General features: G+C 35.8%; 1 protein-coding gene and 1 long non-coding RNA gene across 2 annotated transcripts in view; both read left to right on the top strand.

The window, feature by feature from the left end:
• The first annotated feature begins 4455 nt into the window (after positions 1 to 4455).
• Positions 4456 to 5713, top strand: LOC128780258 (uncharacterized). Its single transcript, XR_011650896.1, has 2 exons — positions 4456 to 4590; positions 5307 to 5713. It is a non-coding gene; the product is annotated as an uncharacterized lncRNA (long non-coding RNA).
• A 7902-nt stretch (positions 5714 to 13615) lies between these two features.
• The window catches only part of LOC112305841 (tissue factor pathway inhibitor), a 43935-nt gene continuing 33181 nt past the window's right edge, over positions 13616 to 24369 (top strand). The window contains exon 1 of the mRNA XM_045196243.3: positions 13616 to 13731. The gene's annotated coding sequence lies outside the window, so the exon portion shown is untranslated. The remainder of the gene's footprint in view (positions 13732 to 24369) is intronic.

Here is a 24369-nt window from a genome sequence, read left to right as displayed (position 1 = left end):
TGCATCACTATTAAAATCCCATCATTACTGTCCAGACAACATATATTTTAAATTTGAAAAAAATATTTCTAAATTAGAAATCACTGTAGAGTTCTCATAGTACACAACTGTTTTACTGATACTTAACATTTTTTTGTCTTTGAATAATTTTAAACAATGATTTTACTTCAGTTTAGATAACAAACAGGAAATTTAATCACATTTTAAATTACATTCAAAGGTAGATCTTCTAAAAATAATTGAAGTTTGGTGAATACCTTTCTGCCAAGAATGCTGTGAAATGCTCATAATTAAATTAATGTGTTAATTCTCCTGGAGTATTGCAGTGAGTATGAATCAGCCCTAATCATAAAGTACATCACTTCTTTTTTTTTCTTCTTTTTTCTTTTTTTTCCTCTAATTTTATTGTTGTTCAAGTACAGTTCTCTGACTTTTCCCCGCACCTCAGCCTAAACCCCAGTCCTCCCCACCACCCTCCCATTTCCACCCCACCCCCCTGTTATTCTCCATGTGTCCTTTATAATTGTTCCTACAAACCCTTCACCCTTTTCCCTTGAAATTTTAGATACAGAGAAGTGTAACTAGTCTTACAGTTACTTAAGGCTTTAAAATGTGCTCTTTAGCTTCTCGGAGTCTTACAGATGCTAATGTAAACATTAGCATCTAATGTAGATTGACAGCTGTGAGAGGGGAGCAGAGAAGTGGGGACTGTTCAAAGAAGGTGAAGGGATTAAAGAACATGTGTGAGGGACCCGTGGAGAGGGACAACGGTGTGGGCATCGACTGTGGAAATGAGGTGCTGGTTGGGTGGAGTGGGGCAAAGAGGGAAAATAGGGACAATTGTAACAGCATAAATAATAAAAATAAAAATAAAACATCAAAAAAATAAACAGACTAATTAACAGGAGAAATTTAAAAGGCAGAAGATAAAATTAAAGATTTCCCAACATGGACATATTTTAAAAGTAATTGAGGTATAACTTTATGAGATTTGGAATGTTTGAACAGGTTTTAAAAGATTTAATAAGTGATCAGGAATTCACCAAAATTGGAAGCTGATTTTTTTAAAGTCTAATGGTATTTTTTTTTTAAAGGGGCACTTTTACCTCCTGTGCCTTATCCCCTTCCCCCTTTCTAGGCTCCTCAAAATTGTCAAGAACAAGTGAAAAGTCTTGTGTGTTCCCTACAATTATTAGTAATTCTGTTTATGATCTATGTTTGTGATATATCTACGTTTGTGATATATGTTTATGCATAGAATGATAGAGGGTATTCGTAGGTTGTAATATCTGTTTGACTCAAGGAAATTAAGCAGTTGTGTAAATTAAGAACGATAGCAGAACTTAACTCGAGTAATGTTGAGGACCATATTACAGGGAAAATGTTGATATTACGCTAGTTTAGATTTGGTTTGGCTAGATAGATATGTCATTTAGAGTTATTAATGATGAATATAGTATTTTTATTTTAGTTAGGTTTACAAAATAAGCTCATATTATTTGTTACAAAATTTGTTAAGAGTTCGAAATCTCAAAGTTGTTAAAAACTAATAAAGAGATATAGTGTTTGCTCTGCTAGTGCCAGATGGGCAATATCTTTCTGTTCTTTTAAAGCATTTATGCAAATAATCAGGCTAAATTTATTGAAACTAGACTTACGCAATAAATTAGTCTTCATCTGGTTATCTTTGATAAAAGTGGAGGTGATTTTAGAAAGAGAAATGGTGTTTTCATAAAAAATGTAATACACAGTAATGAAAGTTAGATTCTAGTTTAGGTTTTCATGTTTAATTTTTCACCTATAAACTGGACTGGATCCTGAATTTTCCTAGTTTTCTTAAATATTTGGCTACATCCTCTGAACTGTTTCATCTTTCTCCCATCCTTTGCCTTGAAAGAATTGGGAATTAAAACGTATTTTCTGAGTCTTGCAATTACAAATTGCAGCTAAATGACTTATATGAACTTTCGTGAAACTGTCACAACAGATCATCCTTAAATGATCTCAGAGACTGATGATGCTCTGTAAATGCTGCAGTTTACCTGACACCTGATGACATCATCAGTGACATTCAAATTTCAGTTCAAGATAATCTGTCAGAATGTCACTGCCTGCCTTCACTCTATTTGAAGATAATCCAAGATAGACATCTAGAAAGCTTTTGACTGCCTGCCTTGGGAAATCAAACGAAGTTACAGTCCTTCAGTGGGACCTTTCAGCTTACTGACCTGACTTATTTTCCAAGGCAGGACTGAAGGGAACAAACAATGGGCTTCCCTGAAGCTCCCCTTTTGGGATATTGACTTTAAACTCTTTAAGAAACAAAGCTCATGAAGAGCCTTTGATTAGCACCCCTTTCCTGCCCTGGAGGATGCTGAGCAAGAATGGTCCTGCCACGTTTCTTCTGCTCTTCCTCAACTACCTGTAAATATCCATTCTCACTTCTGAAACCTAATACCTCATTCTTCTTTTTTCTGTTATCCAAAATTGTTTTATACACCCAATGTTGCTTCATTTTCTTTGGAATTGCCATGCTTATGTGAATTCTCCTTGCATATATATTGAAGTGGTGATTTTTTTCCTGTTAATCTGTCTCTGTTATTTTTGATATTAGTCTACTAGAATTTAGAAGGTGGGAGTAAAAACATTAATGTTTTAGCCCCTGCATAGCTTTAAAAGGAGATATTTTAAGGTGTGAGACATTCTTCTTTCTTTCTTTCCTTCTTTCCTTCCTTCCTTCCTTCCATCCTTCCTTCCTTTCTTTCTCTCTGTCTCTCTCTGTCTCTCTCTCTTTCTCTTTCTTCCTTTCTTTTGCTATACTTTTCAATCACTGAAAAAGAATTGTGATCATTAGTAGCTTTAAGTTCATGGCATTAAAATGAAAGCTCCAAGAAGACAGGAGTTCTATCTGTCTTGATCTTTGCTCTTTCCTTTGATACTAGAACAGTGTTTGTCATATGGTTGATGCTCAATAAATATCTCCATGTAGTAAATTGATAGGGTATTTTCTTTTATACTTTCAAATTTTAATAAGACATTTGTGAGTAAATATATTTTTTATTTTAATAAAGATATATATATACTTATGAGCATAAACTTTTTAAATGTCTAAAAGAAAGTTTATCTGTTCACAATATTTTTATGATTCTTACCAAAAATCTGGCCAAGTCTGCCTGCCAACCATCCTTGTTTTTGTTCCTGTGTCGTGTGTCATAAAACAAAGGGAAACAGATCATCATAAAACTGCTCGAGTGAGTGAGTCATTTTTTTTCAGAATTTCAAATGACATTGAACAATAGTTTTCCTGGTTTCTCATAAAAAAGAGTAGTGAAAACATGGTCATGTGTTTAATGAAGGGATATGAAAATAAAATAATTATTTTAAATAAAAAGCTATTATCCAGATTGCTGGGAATGTAATCAAGGAAAGAATGAGGATGGTGGCTGCTCTCTTCTACTCTGAAGTTCTGGGCAGGGTCCGGTCCTCAGTCAGGGTCTCTGAGTGCAGGATCTCTCAAGGGATGAGCTCCCTGCCCAAGTCTGAAACAAGAGGAATGGGGAAATGAGGATTGTCCTCTCTGAGGTCAAACTCCCTTAACATTCTTAATAAGAAAGATAACTTATGGTGTAAGTAGTTGCCCCTCAAACACAACATGTAAATTATATGGTGGTGGAGTTGGGATTCCAAGTAGGCATATATACAGACAATGTTCCAGGAAGGTTCAGAACGAAATACTGTGGTGTGAGAATGGACTTCTCATGCAATTTGCCAGTGTCTGTCCTGGTGGTGGAGGTAAGCTTGAGGCTGAAAATAAGTTGTGTCTGTGGGCCTATGAGATTACTCATTATAATGACATTAGAGTCACTGAGTCCCACTGTGGTTAAGGGAAGGACAGTCTATCCTGGGGGATTAGAGGGCTTGTTCCTATATAAACCTTAAGTAAACAAAGACCAAACTTTCCTGGTTTACACCATTCTGTATTCACACAGATGGGCATGATTCATTATATATATGTTAATGTAATACTAGTAATAATAAATTTATAAAAACACTGTTACAAAATAATTAAGATGAAAGGAGAAGACAATTAAGAACCTAAATTTTTTAAGTATAGAAAATAAATAGAAGCACAGCAAATATAGCCTGGATGACTAAAGAATAACACAGTTTTTAAATACATAAACTTCAACTCTCAACGTTCCAATGCAGAAGCAGGGTCCTGAATGACGCAGAAACACTAACATCAAGATTATTCCTTTCCATTGCATTCTGAGACTTGACCTTCTTTGAAAGGGCCTGTAGGCAGTTAATCTGCAGAAAGAGATCATTTACTGTAACCCACGGGAGCTCAGAGTTGGTTAATCTCCCTCAGGGTCAGGGCCATTCACTCACTCTCAGCTATTGTGCTTCTCCTTCCCACGCCCTTCCCTCTCTTGTGTCCCACTCCAGGTTTTCTACATTTCTATGTTAACAGATCCATACAGCAATGAAGAAGAGATCCACTACAGTCTTTAAAATAATGCAATGGGACCATCATGATACCTGGCAAAATTGTTAAGCTCAAGGACTCTGGAGTTAAATTTCATAATTGTAAGTTATTTAAACACCCTGTGTGCTACCATAGAGTTGGTGCAAAAATCCAAGGAGTTCATTTAGTTAAAATCCTTAAATAACAGATAGTTTTTGTTCATAATGCCTTTATCATTCTGTGTTAAATAAGATACTACTTCTAACAAAACTTGAATTTTAAAAGAATATGTGGTGAGCAAGCAAGACAAAGGCATTCCTCACTGGTGGGTGCAGGTTACACGTGGCAGAACCTGGGATGAGAGATGGGGCAAATGCGACGGGCTTTTCTCACCGCTGATCAAATTACATCTCACGGGAGGCCTGCCTTTTCTATCTGGACTTTTTTCTTGTTAAAGTTCCCAGATAGGACGAGAAAACAAGCTGGACAAGAAGGGCCTGTCTTGATGTGCAGTCCCACTGGAGTTGGGGAGAGAAAAACACACAAGAGATTTTGTCTGTCGGACACCGCAAACCCCCGTTAGTTCTTCACAGAAGAGGAAACGCGCACACGAAAGACAACAAACACATTTGTTGTGTGAGCTTCCTCTGGGGCAGCAAAATATTGGTTCGAAGATTCATACTTAACGTTGCAAAGCTTACAATGGTGTCGAGTGCTATCACAGCTTTCAGTTTAGTCAGTCACGCCGTTCACATTAAAAAGAGCTGATGTTTCTGTCTATAAAGGGTAAAGTAGCCCTACCCCCAAATGAAGTTCATTTATTTGTTTTCTTCACCAGAAAAAGAAAATGGAGGCAAAAAGACGTTCCCTCTGAGAGGGAAATTCTGAAGACACATCACCATTTGTGCTTGGGACAGTCAGCTAAGAGAGCTGTGTGCTAAAATCCCCACATCTCACTAAAAGTGGTCACCCCCCTTTGTGAGAAAGTCTATAGAAAAGAAAAATCTGCGTATGTACAAGGAGTGCTTTTAGTCTCACCTGGGTGCAGTATTAACACTGAATGGTTATTGAATCTGTACAGCTGTCACTGCAGTCAGCCAGAAAAGACCTTTTTTTGCCTTCATGCCCATTGGCTTTGAAAACTATACTATGAAAGAGAACAGTTTTGTTTCCTGAAAATAAAGGACAACCTGCTTTATTCAGGCTATGATCAAAATGATCAAATGAAATAATGTTTTAAGAACTCACTTTTTAAAAAATATCACCTTGACGTGGAACTGTTCTTTTACTTTCTTTTAGGTAGATTTTGGCATTTTTAAAATTAAACACTTTGGACAGAATAAACAGTAAAAATAGTTTTTGTCTAATCTTTGTTGCTGTTATATATCCTAATTTATTTTTAATTTAAATATTTGGAATCAAGAAGCAGTACAAGAAAAAAAAACCAAAATCCACATAACGATCATCTATAACTAATCAACGTTAACATTTCCATAGTTGTATGTATTTTTATAAAAGTATTTCTAGTATGCTATAAAGTATTTAAAATAAATATATAGTATTTATGTAGCATTCTTATATGAAGCATTACAAATAGAGTTAAAGGTTGTACTATTTTTTATAGCTTTTCCAAGCTGTATTCCACTCTTTCCTTTCTAGATCAACACACTAACATAACTGTTTTCCTACATACATATCTTCACTTAATACACAGTGTTATTTTTTATGTATTGCCTAAGTTAGGTAAATGATATTATTCTTGATTTTGCATTTTGTACTTACCAATTTATTTTTTAGTTCCTGCTATGTTCATACATATTCATGAATATCTACTTTTTCAAATAGTATTCTACTAAATGATTATACCTCAGTGTATTTATATAGTCCATGTTGGTTGATTTTCAAATTGGTTTCAATGTTACATTCTTACAAACATATTTCACTTGATATCATTTTGTATTCCTACTGGTGCACAAATGCAGAGTGTACTTTTTTTTATTAATGAAAAGTAGATGTAGAATGTGTGGGTTTTAGATTACACATAGTTTCAAAATTACTAGATGTGGTGGCCATGAAAATTGGTTCTGTCTCACTAAGCAAGAAAATTAACACTATCATCATGAGAACGGGAGCACGTAAGATAACAGGACATCTGGAACAGGGAGGGAGTGTGGCGTAATAGTTAAAACCTGATGCTCAGAATCGAAACTATTCTAATTTGCATCTCACTATTACTTATTAGCTGTTTGAATCTGCACAGTGACTGAACCATTTATCTTCACCTCTAAATGGGAAACAAATATTACTTATCTCATAATGATTAAAAATATAACAAAGTTAGAATAGTGCCTGGAATTAAGTAAACCTTCAATAAACCAACTATTATTACGTTTGTTATTTTTATTAGTGTTTTTAAATATGTAGTTACATTATTCTTATTATTAGTCAGGGGGTGAGAAGTGCTCCAAGTGTTTTGAATGTTGTGGTAACTCTCCAGGTGTTTTAGTCCAGTTTTCTCGGCCAATGGCGGGGTGTCTCCTGAACAGCTTCCATATGGCATCACTCTCCCAGCTTCGTTATTTCCAGAAAAGGGCACACTCGTTATCAGAAAACAGCTTATCCCGTAGTTTAAAACTACAATTGGTAGGAAAGTTATCCCGATTTTAAGCAAAAAACCTATGTTCCCAATATTTTCATTCACCTTAGTATCTCCAGGGAACAAAATAGATTACATTTACTTTATTTTCCACATAACTGTCTACTAAATGCTTTAAGATAATATATACAACTTCTTCTTCTTCCTAAAACTAATTATCCTGGATTGCTTCAACAATTTTTGAGGTACGTATTTTTAATGAATTTAAATGTGTATGTTCCAAATAACATGGTTTTAACTCACTACTCCCAACACTTTCTACTTCGATTTGGCTCTCCTAAAATTTGGTCCAGAGATGAACGCAAAATAATACAACATACAGAGGGAATATTACTTTAAATATGCTAGATAACACAGATCAATTACTGTGACCTCGGATTGTACAGTACTTTTTAAAACAGAATTGTTACTAGCATGGGACTTACTTCAGAGAGGAAGATATATAAGAAGCCCCTATTATTCATCAATAAAAAGCTAAAGGGTTTACCTTTTTATTCATGCTTTAGAGGCACAGATATACTTTCCGATTTTCACAGGAGTTAGAAAAATAAACTAAGAATTGGAAATAACACAGTAATAAAAGTGAATGTTCTAAGTAATCTCATGTGCCACCTAATAAAATATCTAATCCTTAAAATCCAGAAAGATTATGTAGGAATTCAGTTTGCTTTATTTTTCTTCTTGGATATTACATGTAAAAATACACATCAATAAGTAGCAGTAATTCATGGTCATGTGCCACATAACCATCTTTCAGTCAGTGACCAACCACATACACTGTATCACAGTGGTCCCATGTAATTATAATGGACCTGAAAAATTCCTGTCCCCTAGTGACATCGTAGCCCTTGTAGTTCATATGCAACACATTACTCATGTCTGTGGCGACGCCTGTGTATTCCACATTGGTGTACGGTGATGCGCTAGGCCTTCACATCCACTCACTGTTCACTCACCTACTCACCCAGAGCAACTTCCAGTCCTGCAAGCTCCATCTGTGGTAAGCCATCTATGCAATAAACCATTTTTAACTTTTTGTACCACATTTTTACTGTAACTTTGCTATGTTTAGATACACAGATATTTACTATTGTGTACAATAACCCACATTATTCAGTAATTAGCATGCTGTACAGGTTTGTAGCCTAGGAGAGAAGGGCACACAATATAGCCTAGCTGTGCAGTGGGCCATGTCCTCCAGGGTTGTGTACGTGCAGCCTAGGACGTGCACACAATAAAATCACCTAATGGCACATTTCTCAGAACAAACCCCCGTAGTTAAGTGACACAGGACTGTGTTGGGAAATGCATTGCCTAAGTGCAGATGACACAAAGATTAGCTTCCTCAAAGATTTTAGTAGATGTGTTCTGCTTGATAAAGGAAAAGACCTTGCTCAAGGTATCCATGTGTCAAAAATGACAGAGTTCTGCGGAGAATCTCATGAGGGGGCTAAAGCATCCTCAGCCATGGCTAGACCTTCACGCTTTCACCCGTCACCACTATTTCTCAGTAGCCATTCTCATTTAATATTAGCAAGCACTATCTTATTACTAAGAAATATGAACTAAACAAAAATAACATGATTCCAGTATTCAAACTTTTATGTCTATATTTAACTTGATTTAACCTAATTTGAGAAGAATTTGTTTTCCTACAGATGGAATCAGCTTGCCTGTGACCATAAAATTTTTTGAAAGCCCTGTATTTATTGCTATACTGCTTAACAAGAACTTACTTTAATTTGCAACATAATTCAAGTCAATGATTGTTTAATTTGTTTACACTGCAGCTGACCATCACTAAATTTCCTGAAAGCATGCTCCCCCAAATTACTCCATCTCCTGCAATGATGTGCGTAGGAAGAAAAGGACAGTAAGGTACCAGGGAGACAGTGGGCCCGGGCCCAAGGGTCCACTTTAGAACGGTGCCCAGTGTTAGGTAATCTAATAAAATGGATGTAGTCTAGACAACAGATCTTCAAGGGAAGAAGGTATGTGGGCAGGGAGTATACTATTCACGTCTGCCTAGGTGATGCTTGATATTAAACACCCCCAAAATCCACAGGGTTTTCACCAAGAAAGAGTTCATTTTCAATTATCTTTCCGGGTTCCGTGTGTTGGTGCTCCATTTCTCCTTCATTGTGATCCGGTTTGAAAGGATCACCCTCATGTGGGACATGAGAGTCATCTGGCAGAGAAAATGGAAAAAAGCTGTAGAACCGTAAAATTAATAAATTTCTCCAAAAGCTATAAAAATCTACTTAGCTGTTGCTTATTTTTTAAATCTGCTCATTCTAGGAGCTGAACTAGTAATGTAGCAAAACCTGATACCAAATTGGGGAGAAATACACTCTCCTCACTAGTTACCAAGGAGGAACTGAGAGGGAAGAACAGCAAATGTGTCTGAGCAAATAATAAAACCTAACACAGGGAGGAGTAGGAAAATAAGAAAAAGATTTCCTTTCTCCCTGACATATATTTAAATGTCCCTGTTTCCTTATGAGATAAATTACTTTTGGAAATACTTATTGAGAAATTAAGAAAATGAAGGTACTTAATGGTTAAAAAAAGCAGTCCCAATATAAATCAGTCAGATACTCTGACTTCAAACTCATACTTAATACTGTGTGCAGGCATCTCAACTGTTACTGAAGTGAGTAAGATTCCAAATTTGGCTTAAAACAAGGCAACTGAACTGTAGCTGGGAGTGTTTTGATTTACAACTACATAAGGGTTTCTTTTTCCATTTATTTTTTTCCTGACTCTTTACCCGGAGCAGGTAGAGCTATGCACAAAGCAAAGAGCAGAGGGTTCATTTAACTTGCTGAATGGATGTTTCAGCCCACAGCATAAAAGACATTCTCGAAAGCTGTAGCTTTGAATTTGCAAGAACACAGATCTAATGCAAGAACCTATCATAGTATCAAAATCGTGGCCAAACTGTAATACACACGAGCAGGCTGAATAGGCTCTCAGCAGGCAATGGTCAGGACAGAGGACAGCAAGGGGGCCACATGCCCTTTCCAAATCCTTCCAAGGGATAAGGTGCCTGGGAGGAGGGAAGGAGTGAGGACCCTAGATATCTGAACTGCCTGGGTTTACCTGAAAGTGACCAAATTTCAACCAGCAATTTAGTCAACAATAAACTAGCTAGCATAGGAAAGGTGACAATTTTACTTAAGCAAAAAATATGGGTTCAGGACAAAATGTAATTTTGTCAACGTTGAAATAAGTACCAAGGGAATTTTGCAACCATGTTGTATATGTCCTACCAATTACATCATATTTAAAGGAATACAATTTATTAAAACCTAAATGCCATTTTTTGTTTTTCACATCTGAACTCAGAAAAGGTGAATTGTTTCCATTTGTTGCCAGTTTTTGGGAATTTCCTTTTGGAGGAGTTAACCACAAGCGCTAGGTAGTTTAGATTCCAAATCAAAGGATGATGACTAAGACCAAGAATGAAGCTCAAGGACTCACTTTCTGTGAAAGATAAGCAGTTGAATTATGAAATAATAAAATATTTAATATCTCACATTCTTCAGACACAGATGAATGAAATAGGGTTTGATGTAATAAAATTTAACTTTGTTTTGGAGATTTATCAGAACTTCTATATATTCTGGTTTTTCGTGTCCTTTCTAACTGGGATGCTCTGTATCGTGCAACACTGCGCTCTTTTCTCACACTGTCACTAAGGAACCAACTGTGCCGGATTTGTCTCACTTGTATAGAGTTGTCTGAACTTACTGAAAGATTCGATATATTTTAATAAATGAGATTCTTAATGGATAAAACTAGGGCAAGCAGAGAACAAGACGATTATTTTTATTTCTTAGAGAAGAAATAAACAACCTCATAGTAAAAGTCTGGCATGTTATTCAAATTGTGTGGAGTTGGAAAGAAATTCACAGAGAATGATGAATGAAAAGGAGACTATTTCATACTAGCTGAGGACCTGGAATATCCAAACACTGATTAATACAAAGCAGTTTAAGACACAATGCCACATGGGCAAATGTTGGTAAGGAAAACAATTTTAACCAAATAATCTAGACTGAGCTATATACAACATATGGAAAACTAGTAATAAATCCTCAGAAAGGAGTTCACTCCAATCTCAGGGAGAGAGCATCTGAGCTCATACACAGAGTCCATGAGCGAGAGAGCGTCAGGCTGTCTTATCTTGACAACAGTTACCGTGAGTCCCCTGTTCCCTTCATCACGAGAATACGCAGGTGTGTGTAAGCTACATGGGATCACAATGGCACATACTTTTCATTCATGCCAAGTGCAGCTTAGATATGAAATCAACAATTTTTGGGAAAATAATTTCAGCTTGGCTGTGTCTCTTTCACATGAGGTTCTTTACAAGAAAAAGATTTCTTAAATGATTTTGTGGGAGTGGGGGGTTTATTACAAGGATATACGTTCTGGAGTACTCAGGAAAATTGCACTGGGTCTGAGGAAGGGCTGTCGCTATAGAGCTCAGACAGGCTCCCTCGTCTCTCTTGCTCAGTCCTGCTCTTTTATTCTTTCCCTGTTCCCTCTCTCAGGAGTTACGCACAACTTTCATTCATTCTTTTCATCATTCTCTCAACTAGCTTTCTCCCTGTAATCAGCCTGCACACACAGTTATGGCTGCCAGCCCTTTAGCTCAGCTTTTTGGTTAAAAGCCTGGCATTTACTATATACTTTTTATTTCTATAGAAAAAACAAAGAATTCTGATTGGCTGAACTTATTTCTACCCGAGCAGAGCTTGTAGGTTGGCCAAAATGTAACCAATGTCCATTTCGCTCCCAAAACAAGCAACTTTTAAAAATAATCTGAGCACAAAGGAAACACTGAATGTTCTTGAGTTGCAGGTGTGAGGTAATAATTATGTGGCAAAGTTTTCCTGTTAATATGATACGAAATCCAGAACGTGGGTGAGAAAGAAACATCGAGGAGGATCTGAGCATCTGACTCTGCAGTCAAACCACAGGATTCGAATCACAGCTCTTCAAACTTCATTCATCCTTCCTAAACCTGTCAAATAGGTATACGGAAACAATGTTCTTCAGTTAGTTATGAGAATTAAAGGAGATAATCTATGTGCCAGACATCTAATAATTACTCAATAAATATTAAAAACCTACAAGAGGAAAGGTTCCTCTTCATGTAGAAGTCAGAGGAAAGAAGGAAAGTTGAAGTCATAAAGAGAATCTAAGGTAGAAAAACACAAGACTCTAATGGGCCTCCTGATCAAATTACTTCAGTCTTCACTGCAAAGTAGATTCTGCCACCTGAAGCAATCTCCAGTGATGCTAGTCTGAGATGACCATAATTTCATGTAAAACTGTTAAGAGTTAATGTCAATGATATCAACCTACACAGAGCAATGTTGAGTGAATTCTTTAAATATTTACACATTGTGGCCCTGGCTGGTGTGGCTCAATGGATTGAGCACCAACCTTCGAACCCAAGTTTTGCCAGTTCAATTCCCAAACAGGCCACGTGCCTGGGTTGCAAGCCAGGTCCCCACTAGGGGGCACATGAAAGGCAACCACGCATTGATGTTTCTCTCACTCTCTTTCTCTTTTCCTTCCCCTCTCTCTAAAAATAAATAAATAAAATCTTTAAAAAATATTTACACATTGTGTAAAATAATAATAATAATATACCATAAGCAATAACAATAAACATGAGAACAGTTATTGAAGGTTTGCTCTGTGTGGAGGCCCATCTTAAGTGTTTTACATGTACTTATATGTATATACATACTTATATGCATCGTTCCATTTACTACGTATATCCAATCTAAGACCTTTTATTATCATTATTTAGGGAAACAGAAAATCAGGTACAGAGTTTAAATAACTGACCAGAGTTGCAAAGGGAGCAGCTAACTGAGGCAGGGCTCGCAGCCTGACGCTCTGCAGTAGATAATACAGTGCATTGCTTCTGCAATCAGAGCGGGAACTTCAACAGCCCGCAGATTCTTTTCATGAATGTACTGACAATATGGATGAGATCTTTGAAGATAAGAAACTGCAAAAGAAGTTGGTTTCACTAAGGAACAATGTAATAATAAATACATAACGATTTAAAAATATATAACTGGTAAGTTGTTTTTTAACTGATTACAAAAAGAATCCTGGAAAGCAAAATAAATAGTTATTCAAAAACGGGAATTTGAAATCCTAGTGTAAGCAGTTTCCTTTGGCAGATTCTTCCATAATAAATTTTTTTTAAAAAAGGCTTTTGAGGAGTTTGGCAAAATGATCCTAAGGAGAGCTGGAGGGACCTGACCAGGAAGCCTGGCCGTTCCCACGTGCCTGTGATCTCTGGAACTGCCTCTGAGGCTCCCCCTTGCTGCAACAGACTGCAGCGACTTTGGGCAGATTCCTGGCTGGCCCTTTCACTGCTTGCAGGATCAGATTTCATTCCCTTCATTATTCTCTACTCCTCCCATCCTTCACCCCGCCCCCTGCAGTTTCTTGATCTATAAAAAAAGAAGCACAAAAGACAAATACTGTCTTCAGTGCTTGGAAGTGAAAACAGAACCACCTCAACTCTGCCTTGAAAACATCTTTCCAAGAACTTTCTTCAGAGATTTTACATGTGAGTTCTTAGCAATAGACTTTCTAGCCCATGAGAAATAATGTTCATTTATATTTTTAGGGGGGAAATCAGTACTTACTTGGAGGTGAAGAGGGGTGGGGGAGGACCATTGTCTGTAACCCTAAAATGAAAATTGACTACTGTCTGTAAAAAAAGTAAATGTATATTACAATGCAACATTAAATACTGAAAATTTTGCATTTAGTTTTTAAGCAAACATATATGCAATACACGTTTCTTTAAATTATAAACAATTTTGTAAGCAATCGGTCAGATGTAGCCTTTTTATAAGTTTAAGCTTGAAGTGGCAATTCTTCGTGAATTATATCTGTTTAATTGGACTTTTCTGAATATACGGTTTACCTTTAAATATTATTTAGTGACATGTAAAGAAATATGTAAGATCCTTATGTTTAAAGAAAACTTTTTCATTGCCAATAATTAATGATATTTAAAATGAGATATAAGCATTAGAATTCTTATACTCTAAATTATTTTATACCAGCATTAACAAATCTCTTTATGGAAATATAAGTCTCCAAAGACCAGAGCTCATATTCTAAGATACTTAAATAAAAATGTATATAATCAAGCCTACATGCAGGGTAATCATGTAAATGAAAGCAATAGACATATACCTACATGATGTACTCTCATGTTCTTGTTGGTTGTGAAACTTGGCTTTTGCTAGCAAAGGAAAACATAATATAGAAGTACATGACCACAGAACTCGACAATTGTTTAATTGTAAAAAAGGCTCATTTGTATGAGAATGTCACCAAAAAATGAGGGCCAAGAGCAGCTGCATGTAGAAAAAGCCAAAAAGATAAGCAACAGCCACACTGTGACTCAGAGCTCTGGGAATTAGTCACAAAACGACTTTGCGTAATGTATGATAACATAAACACAAAGGTCAAACCCAAGCAGGAAACATACAGCCCAGAGAGTCACTCTTCATGTGTAAAAGCATAATATTTACGTCAGAGGGGTCAAGTTGTGTCAATTTTGACTTAGTGCAGAGTTTTTTAACCTAACAAAATCTTTTCATAAAACACTTGTAAGATTCTTTTCAGTTCATCCTTCCAGTGCATAATTATTTCAAGACATGTTATCTATATCTCATCTACTCCTTAACTAAAGGGTGAATGACCTCATTGAAAATTCACTGGAATATGAAAATTTAATTTGGGACCTATAGGTTAATAAAATGATACAAAATATTCATAAGGACCTACCAAGATTAAAAGTATTAAATACAGATAATTAACCTTATAGATGTAAGAGTAAAGTTTTAAAATCCTTAGAGTAAAACCAAATTTGTCTCCTGGTAACCATAGAATCTTGTTGGAAGACTTTATGACATTTATGTACTATTTGGTTCTTCTTTCTATCAGTTATGCTAAATTGGAGGATTCATTTTTAAAGGTGCAGTCCAATAGTATTTGTTTTACCTCCAATAGCTAGATCAAAACTCCTTTGGGAGATCTGACTCCTGTGGCAATGGATTATGCCATCAGCTACTACTTGCTAGTCTAATTGATTGTCCATTACTCTAGTCTTTCTTCACTTGTTGATGGTACAACTATTTCAACTGGAATTATCAATTGTTGTTTATCAATTGTTGCTAAATTAAAATATAATAATAACAATCTATAAAATGAGAAATTGTTTTTGTATTAAACTATAATTTTCATAACAGTACTTTATTCTATCCTTTAAGAATTAATTTTCTGACCTTTGTTATACCTGCATTATTGAAATTCAAATAATAATTGGACAGCATGACAAACTATGGAGGAAAAAGGCTAGTCTCAAAAGGTTTAATTATTCCCTAGCAATCCAACAAAATCATAAATGTGCTATAGATTCTTTAAGAAAGGTTGGTTTATTAAATTCAGTGTCACAAACTTTTAAAACAGACTTCAACTGATATCTCTACCTAGTAGAAGAGAAACACCAAACTAAATAGCCAAAAATATAAATAAATAAATACATAGATAAAAAATAAATAAAGTTGGAATAGACAAAAGTGAAAAGGGAATGGAGTCTTATTTATTAGCATAAATTAAATAAGTTCAATGATAACTGATTAAAACTGGTTAATTATATCATTAATTTATTTTTTCTATGGAGACATGATCTGAAAAATGTACTACAATCCAGTTCATCTATTTGCAACAAAAGCTCTTTCCTTTTTTGTTTACCACCTAAAACATTTAAGTTGAGTAATTTAATTTTCAGAGTTGACTTCTTAAAGATAAAATGCAGTATAGATCTTACAGAATTATAGCAATACTATAATTTTCTGATCATTACCATGTGCATTAGGAAAAACCTGAATTCAAGACATGAAGTGACTATGGAAGTTCTTATTTCTGAATATTAATTTCACCAAAATGAATAAAGGGTACAAGTTATTCCACAGTCCTTTTTATGGTAGGTCACCTTTCTTGGGTCTGTGAGATCCTCAGTGACTGTGTTCTTGGTGTGATACATCATCTCTAGGGGCCCAGGCTTCCCACTCCTTCTTTCCCTGTTTCTACTTCTCTGTCAGGTGCCACGTGGAACCAGAGCCTAAGCTCCAACACCCAAAAGGCTGAGAATGACCTAATCATTTCCACTTTCCTCTTTCCACAAACAATAACAAAAAGCATTGGACCCATGTCAAATCTGCTGTTACTCTCTCCTCAGGCCTCCCTTTGGGATTCTATGTTCTCTCTAAGTTGAAGAAACTGCAAGAGTAAAAGGACACCATGGTCCACAGTCAGAGTGCCAATGATGCACTATTTCTGTCCCAATTGTTCTGTTAGACCACAGGTCGCTGAAGATACCTGGACTTATTGCAAGGATCCCCAGTCAAAATGTGACGGTAGCATTTTTTATAGACTGAATCAATATCATATATTGTTAATTAGATGAGGAATTGGAAAGTATCAATCAATATGGCACAGATAAAACATAGTGTTCCTGTGACAAGCATAATGTGCCACTGACACCCTTCAACTGGACCACACCCCCCCACTCTGCTGCCAGCCTCAGTCCATCTCTCTTATATGTGAGTCTCACCAAGATCTCTCCCATCTGTAACTCCATAATAACCCATCTCTAAGCTTCACATCATCCCTCATTTCCCAAAGCTCAGAAATGGAATAAATCTCAGTAATTGGGTCAATTTCCAGAATAAAAAACATCTGTTGCAAAATTTTGATAATATGTTTAAAATTTATGTAGGAAACTTCTAGGTACCCCAGAGAAATGAAACAAAATGATTATATCAAATATGATATGTAATCCTTTTGTAAGCAACTGGTTGCAAATATATATGAACATAAAGTGAATGAATTTCTGATTCATGTGTTATGAATAAACCTTCAGAATATTATGCTAAGTGAAATAAGACAGACAAAAAAGTACAAATAGTGAGGTACAAATAAGACAGACAAAAAAGTACAAATAGTAAGATATTCCACTTATATGGAATATCTAGAATAGGCAAGATTAGAGGTTATTTGAGTCTGGAAGGATTGAGTGGTGAGTTATTGCTTAATGAACACATAGTTTCTGTTTGGGTGATAAAAAACTGGGGGAATAATGGTGACAATTGCACCACATTGTGAACTTAATACCATTGAGTTGTACACTTAAAATGATCAAAATAGCATATTTTATTTTATACCTATTGTACCACATTAAAAAATTAATAGAAGCTATTAATAATAATTTAGTTTAAAGAATTCTAGAACCACAATAATTTCTTCATATTGTCTTAATAGAATAAAAAGTACCAATGTTACAATACTGGGATACTTATATTTTAAAAAAGAAAAACAAGATATTCCTATTTTGTTTCATGATGGAACTTTGAAGAGATTTTGACATGAAATTGTTCTACTGCAGGTCAATGTTTTTTTTTCATAACATCTTTTTTCTTCTGTTGATATTGAGATGATTCAGGCCTCACAATATTAAATTGCAAGTATTCCTTCCTTTCTGTTAAATATTCTAGAAAAGTTCATGTAAAATTGGTATTATTTCTTCCTTAAAGGTTTAGAATAATTGACCACTGAAACCATCCAGGCCTGAAGTTTTCCTGAAATGCCATTTTCCTATGTTAATAATGGGTACATAGAACACCGGATACAAAAAGCAGGAAAATAGAGTAGCCAAAGGTCTTTCTGAATCATTCTCTTTCTTAACATGAACAGTAAACATAATAGAGACACAGTTAATGCATGCAATTCTTTTCTTTCTCTTCTCACTCCCAATTTTTAAATATTTATTTGTATTTCGTTCCATTGCCTTCCATTTGCAGCTATTGGCATTAGTAGTTAAGCAGAACTGTGTTGTTGGAAACCTCCATTTTGGCTTACATATATAATACCAACTTTTGCTTGTTATGTTTCCCTGATTAAAGAGAAAGTGGAAACAGCATGTGATGAAGAGCTTTGCTTTGAAACACCCCGGGTAGTGGGGGAATCAGCCGCTGTAAGGAGGAGAGGTGAAATGACTCAAAGAAATGAACGCCACCTTCTTTTGAAACAAGGCTTTACAAACGTAACTATGAAAATCCAGAACACATAATTGCACACGTTTCTTTCTAAAACAGTTTTAGTAATTATGCTCTACCATATAAGAAGGAATTATTTGCAATTATTTCCTTTAATATGTGTTTCTATTTTATTTCCCATTGTTCATTGTAATTTTAGCATATATCACATTCTTTGGGGACTTTATTTACAAATATTTAGAAATACGACTACCTATATACATATCCTCTATTCTTAACTTCCTCATTATCTCTTTATTCATCCTCCCTTATTGCTTCTTAATTTGTTTCTCCATATCTCAGGCCTCCACTCTTCTCTCTTAAATGGCTGTAAGAATTAATATTCCCTATTATTATTTAGAAAGAAATTTTTTCCTCTCAAAAAAGCAAACATAAAAAAATAAAATAGTTGTTTTACTTGATGAAGTTCTTGACTTTTTAACTTACAGGATCTTGGCCCAAAAGAGAGAATAAAAATCTTCCCTAGTTTGATTTGATGAAATGATCGTTTCTATGGATTGTAAAGAATCTGAAATTTTCTTTAGAGGAACAGAATAGGAGATTTTTGGAAGAACAGTGCATCTTCCCAAGGCTTGAAGTTGCCCTTTCCTTGAGTGGTCACAATTCCTGTGCTTGAGGTGAAGCTCTGCCAATAAGCAAATGTAAGACTTAGGAGGAAAAATGTTTCTGGACTTCAGTTTTCTCCTTAAAAGAAGAGATATTCCAGATACTTATCTCTTGTAGTTCCTTTTATCTCTAGCAGTATGCAGTTGTAGACCTTGTCTTCCATTTTTGCTTTTGTTTTTGTTTTTTTAAATAAACTTAGTTTCTGCATGTTGTATGCTATTTGGTGTAACATGAAGATATCCACTCTTTCTCTCTGGTGTCATCCTTTCCTTTCTGTGGGATTGTCTTTCACTTTTATTTCTCACAGGAGGAATGGTAAGAAGTGAGGCCTACACAGAGAACAGTTTGTAACATATTATATTCCTAGAGGAACCTTCCCTGCTTTATAAAATCATACCTGACATCTACTTTTCTATCTAAAAACTATACAGTAACATTTTATCAATGAAATTGTCACAATCTAAAATACAGATATGTGTTATGATTTGACTTAGTAACTAAAACTAGGAAATTTTACATTGTGCAATTCTCCAAAATTATGACTTCCTGAACCAAGAGCCAAATCTAATAGAAGATTCCCTAGTGGGTTGGCCAATCTTTTAGTGAACCTGATTAGAGTCAACAGTCTGCATTGGTTTGGGAGGTTTGTTCTTCGTTTTTGTTCTTTTGATTTTATTTTTAAATCAGCTCATGTTTCTAATATTAATTTACTTATCAGATACAAAATGTTTTTGCTTCATTTTTCCCATATTTTATCTTTATATTTGATATAATTTTTAAAAATCTAAAAATCTGACTCTTTTTCATATCAGAACTTCAGGCATTGTTTAGCATTATGCTAAGTGAAATAAGCCAGACAGAGAGGAACAAATACCATATGATCTCACCTTTAACTGGAACTTAATTGACAAAACAAAGAAGCAAGCAAAACATAACCAGAGACATTGAAATTAAGAACAATCTGACAGTAACTAGAGGGGAGCTGGGAGGCGATAATGAGGCAAAGGTGAAAAGGATTTTCAGGAACAACTATAAAGGACACATGGACAAACACAAGGTGGGGTGGGATCAAAGTGGGGATGGCTGGGTTGGGGAGGGAGTGGTGGGAGGTAAATGCAGAGAACTGCAATTGAACAACAATAAAATAATTTTTAAAAACCATTTTAATGATAAAAATGGGGGGGTGAGCGTTGTAGTGCTATTTTCCCATCCTTCAAGCATCCTCGAATTAAAAATGTTGAAAAGCATTGGTCAATAACCAGTTTAAACAGAAAGAGCAAAATAACTCAGCTGAGTTGCATGTGGCTGTGGGAGGTGGGACAAAGTCATAGCACAAGTGGCTTAAATAACGGGGTAATTCATCCCACATTATGCAACGTACAGAGGGAGGAAGCTTCAAGACTGGTTAATTTAACACAAATGCAGGTTTCCTCCATTATTTTATTTCCTTCATTCATAGCAGGTCATCTTTAGCTCAGGGCGCTTCTAAAAAATAAAATCTCTTAAAAGTACCCCATCCCCAACCCTGGAAGATAGCATATTTCCTCTTTAATCTCATTGGCCAGAGCTTTATCATGTAAAAATGTCTAAAACAATCACTGTAAAAAAATGGACTCATCATATTATGTGGATTAATGAAGAGTTTATTATTTATAAACTTATTCCTTAACTGGGCACAGGCTATCTATCCCTGAGAATTGAATTATGAACATAGTCAACTCACCTACTCTCAGCGAAAACTGACAGAGAATGATTGTTGCATTAAAAGGTGACTGAAACAACAGTTTTAAAAGTTGAAAGAAATGACACAGGTACATCCCTTATCTTATTGACCTAATGCATCTTCCCTCGTTAAAGTATATTATTCTGCATGAACACCAATTGTTGCTTAGTTGATCTCTATCTGCTGTGTGATTTACACATAGTATCTTAGTCATCATCAACGCCAGTAGATTATTGTATATAATCCTCATTTAACAAATAAAAATCTTAAATCTCAAAGATGTTTAACACTTTTTTCTAGTTAACAACTAGAAAGCACCATACTGATATTCAAACTACATCATTCTTATTCTTTCCTTTATCCATTCTTTTCATGTAATTTTACCATGGTGCCTTGCCCTCCATTTGGAATATTAACATATTTATTTGCTCCATTTCATCTATTTTTAGTCCTTAAACCATTTTGAAAGAGAACAAGAGTAGTGTTGGCCCTCCATGGAGGTCTGCACCTCACCCCTCTCTGTAGAACAGCACCTGCCCGGCCCCCATGCAGGTGTCTACCCATGTCAAGCCAGGCAAGTCAGTCTGGGACAGATGCTAGTGTGACTCCATCATTGTCCATTTGACAGAAGTTTCAGGAGCAGTTTTACAAGTAGAAAATATTAGCAGGTTTCCTAAGAAGTGAGGATGGGAAAAGGAATCAATAATTAGGTGAATATTTATTGTCTTCTCTAATGGAGGAGTAAGTTATAATTGAGGTCTATTATGTTCACTTTCATTCATGTGGCTTCAAATAATTTCTGTTTATACATTTGTTTTGAATCCCTCCAGTGCCTTTCTACATTTGTGAAAAATAGTTTTTATAGATTCCTTAATTCATTGATTGTGCCACAAATATTTATTGAGTTCCTGTTAGATACCAGATGGAACAGAACTGTTTTCTGCATTTAAGGACAGAAAAGACAGATAGTAAACAAGGAAACATGTATTGTGTTACATAGGAATAAGTGCAGTAATTACAAACAGAAATGTGAGCAAAGTAGAACATAATCGCGGAGCTATTTTTTTTTTTCAGGTGCAATAGGAAGGCCTCTAAGCCCTGACAGGTGTGACTCAGTTGTTTGGGCATCGTCCTACAAAATGAAAGGTCACAGGTTTGATTCCCAGTCAGGCCACATGTCTGCATTGCGATTTTGGTCCCTGGTTGGGGCATGTACAAGACAATCGATCAGTGTTTTTCTTGCACATCGATGTTTCTCTGCCTCTCTTCCCCTCTCTCTAAAAATAAAAAAATAAAACCTTGAAAAAAAGAACTCTGAGCAAACGCCATTTGAGCAGAGATTTGCTGTAGAAGCAGTGTTCCCATAGCATTTGTGTGGCTGAGTCAGAGCATGAGTCCATGCTGCAGTTAAGACTGTTTCTACATCTTTTCCATAATAGCGATAATGACCACTCTTTTCCTAAAGTCTCGCAGCAAATGCTACACACTTCACATCCAAGCCTTCACAGTCTTTTTCTACAAACTTTACTCTTCAAAATTACAAAAAGACTCTGTAATTTTAATATAAAACTGTCCAGTTGTTTCATAGTTAGCCCATGCAACAAACGAGCTGAGAGAAAATTATCCCTGAATTTCAGCTTAGAAGACGGACGCACAGGGCAGAGCCTTCTGCTCGCTAACATGTGATGGATGACTGCAGTTGGGGAGCTGCAGGACAGAAGGGCTGAGGCAGTGAGGGTCTACTTTACCTGCCAAGTCTTTTTCTTCTTGGTGTGAACTTAAAAAAGACTTTTCTTCTTAGAGGAGATTTATAGAGAACAAATATTGTTTTTCAGAACAGATGCACTATTTTAGGAATAAAACCAAAAACACTTAATTTGGGAGAACAGCACCCCAGATGTCCTTCTTATTCACGTGATTTCTGCATTTCCTACAGGAATGTTGTAGGCAACAGCCAGCCCTGCCCCAGGCTTGATAGTCCATCAAGAAACAGAAGATGAAAGTCTGTAGCTGCACAGAAAGGAAATAACTGGCTTACATATAAAAAGTACATTCCGGACCTCATACATCTTCTCCCGCAGCCTGATAAAAGGAGGGGGCCTTTTTCCTTAGACAAATTTACTAAACAAGTTTAGAGGCACTTTCTTTAAAAAAAAAAAAAAGCCCTATTATGGACTGAATCACATCTACCCCAAAATTCATCTGTAGAAGCCACAACCCCCAGTGTAATTGTATTTGGACAGGGCTTCTGGGAAGTAATTAAGGTTAAATTAGGTCATAAGGGTGATGTCCTAATTTGAGAGGACTAGAGGTCTATGAGAAGAGGAAGAGAGAGATTTATATATGTGTGTCCATACAAAGGAAAGACAGAGATAAGGGGTGCCTGCAAGCGAAGAAGGGAGCTCTCACGGGGAACTTGACCAGCCAGCCCCTTGGTCTTGGAGTTCCCAGATTCCAGAACTGCAGGAAATAAATCTCTGTTGCTTAAGCCACCCAGCCCGTGGTATTTTGTTATGGTAGCCCTAGTAGACCAAGACAGCTCCTAGGAACTTTATACACAAAATCGTTTTTATCATTACCTAGTGAAGATCCAATGTAAGTCTTCTCAGCTGGTTTGAAGTGAAAGCAAAGAAAAACCACCTCCAGGGGGTCTAATTCATCCTTCATGCCAAACCTTAAACCTGGACTAAATCATTAAAGGTTGCCGATTTTTAGCATTTGATGATCCTTTGTTCTTTTTTTAAATTCATTTTTTGTATTATCTGGCCTATCAACATAAACTTCATTTATAGCATTGTATGCTCACAGTTCAAGAAAACTTACCCTACCAACATGGTTGAGAACACAATTCCATTGTCAGATGGTGGTTGCCTTACTCAGATCTGTACTGCCTTTTTCATACCTTTACTTACCGTTTTTGTGACAGCAAATCACAGCGACCAATCCTCAAATTAATGAATAAGTATAATTTTTACTAATATTTAAATTGTCTTTGCCAACACTTTAAAAAAATCTGACAGTATAAAACAATGATTGAAGGCATTTCCTTCAGGGTAGCACCTATACTGCCGCTTACAACCTGTTTCCTCGGAGAAGTTATTCTATCATTTTGGATCTCTATGTCCTCTATCGAATGAGGAAAACAGCATTATTTTAGGGTGAGTGTGAGATACAAACGCGAAGAAAAATAATAATGAGTGTCCATTAATGTAATTGCTATTTGAATTATGATTTATTGTTATTAACATAACAAACTGTTATTTCACCCCACCATAAGAAAAATGGCTTAAAAGTAGGCATCTAGAGAGAAAATCTAAACAAAGACTTACTCTACAATATGAAACTTAATCCCAGATAATTCAAGAGCTGATTATAATGACATGTTTGAAGTGGGGCTTTAATAAAATAGGAATTTCCTCTTTTTATTTTGGGCCTTCAGCCAATATTTAGGGGTGTGTGTGTATACATGTGGTTTCTATTTCCTCTAAAGTTTGGGAAAAAAGAGAAAACAGGTTTTCAAGTTCCTCTATTAAAGAGTTTCCCTTGTGTAGTAGCCTGGTTCTAATCTATTCATTCACGTGTTGACGGCTGGGTGACCTGCTGGGTCCTATGCTCAGGTGCTCTTCTCTGATATGCTTAGCTAGGGGTTGGGGCCAAAAATGAACTTCCCATAGATCTAGAAATGGATAAAGTGATGTGGAAATATTGATACAGTAATAAATATAATCATTAAACAAGTATA

This window comes from Desmodus rotundus, chromosome 2 (genome assembly GCF_022682495.2).
Source record: "Desmodus rotundus isolate HL8 chromosome 2, HLdesRot8A.1, whole genome shotgun sequence".
In the NCBI taxonomy this organism is placed as follows: domain Eukaryota; kingdom Metazoa; phylum Chordata; class Mammalia; order Chiroptera; family Phyllostomidae; genus Desmodus; species Desmodus rotundus.
This window is presented reverse-complemented; position numbering and strand designations above follow the sequence as displayed.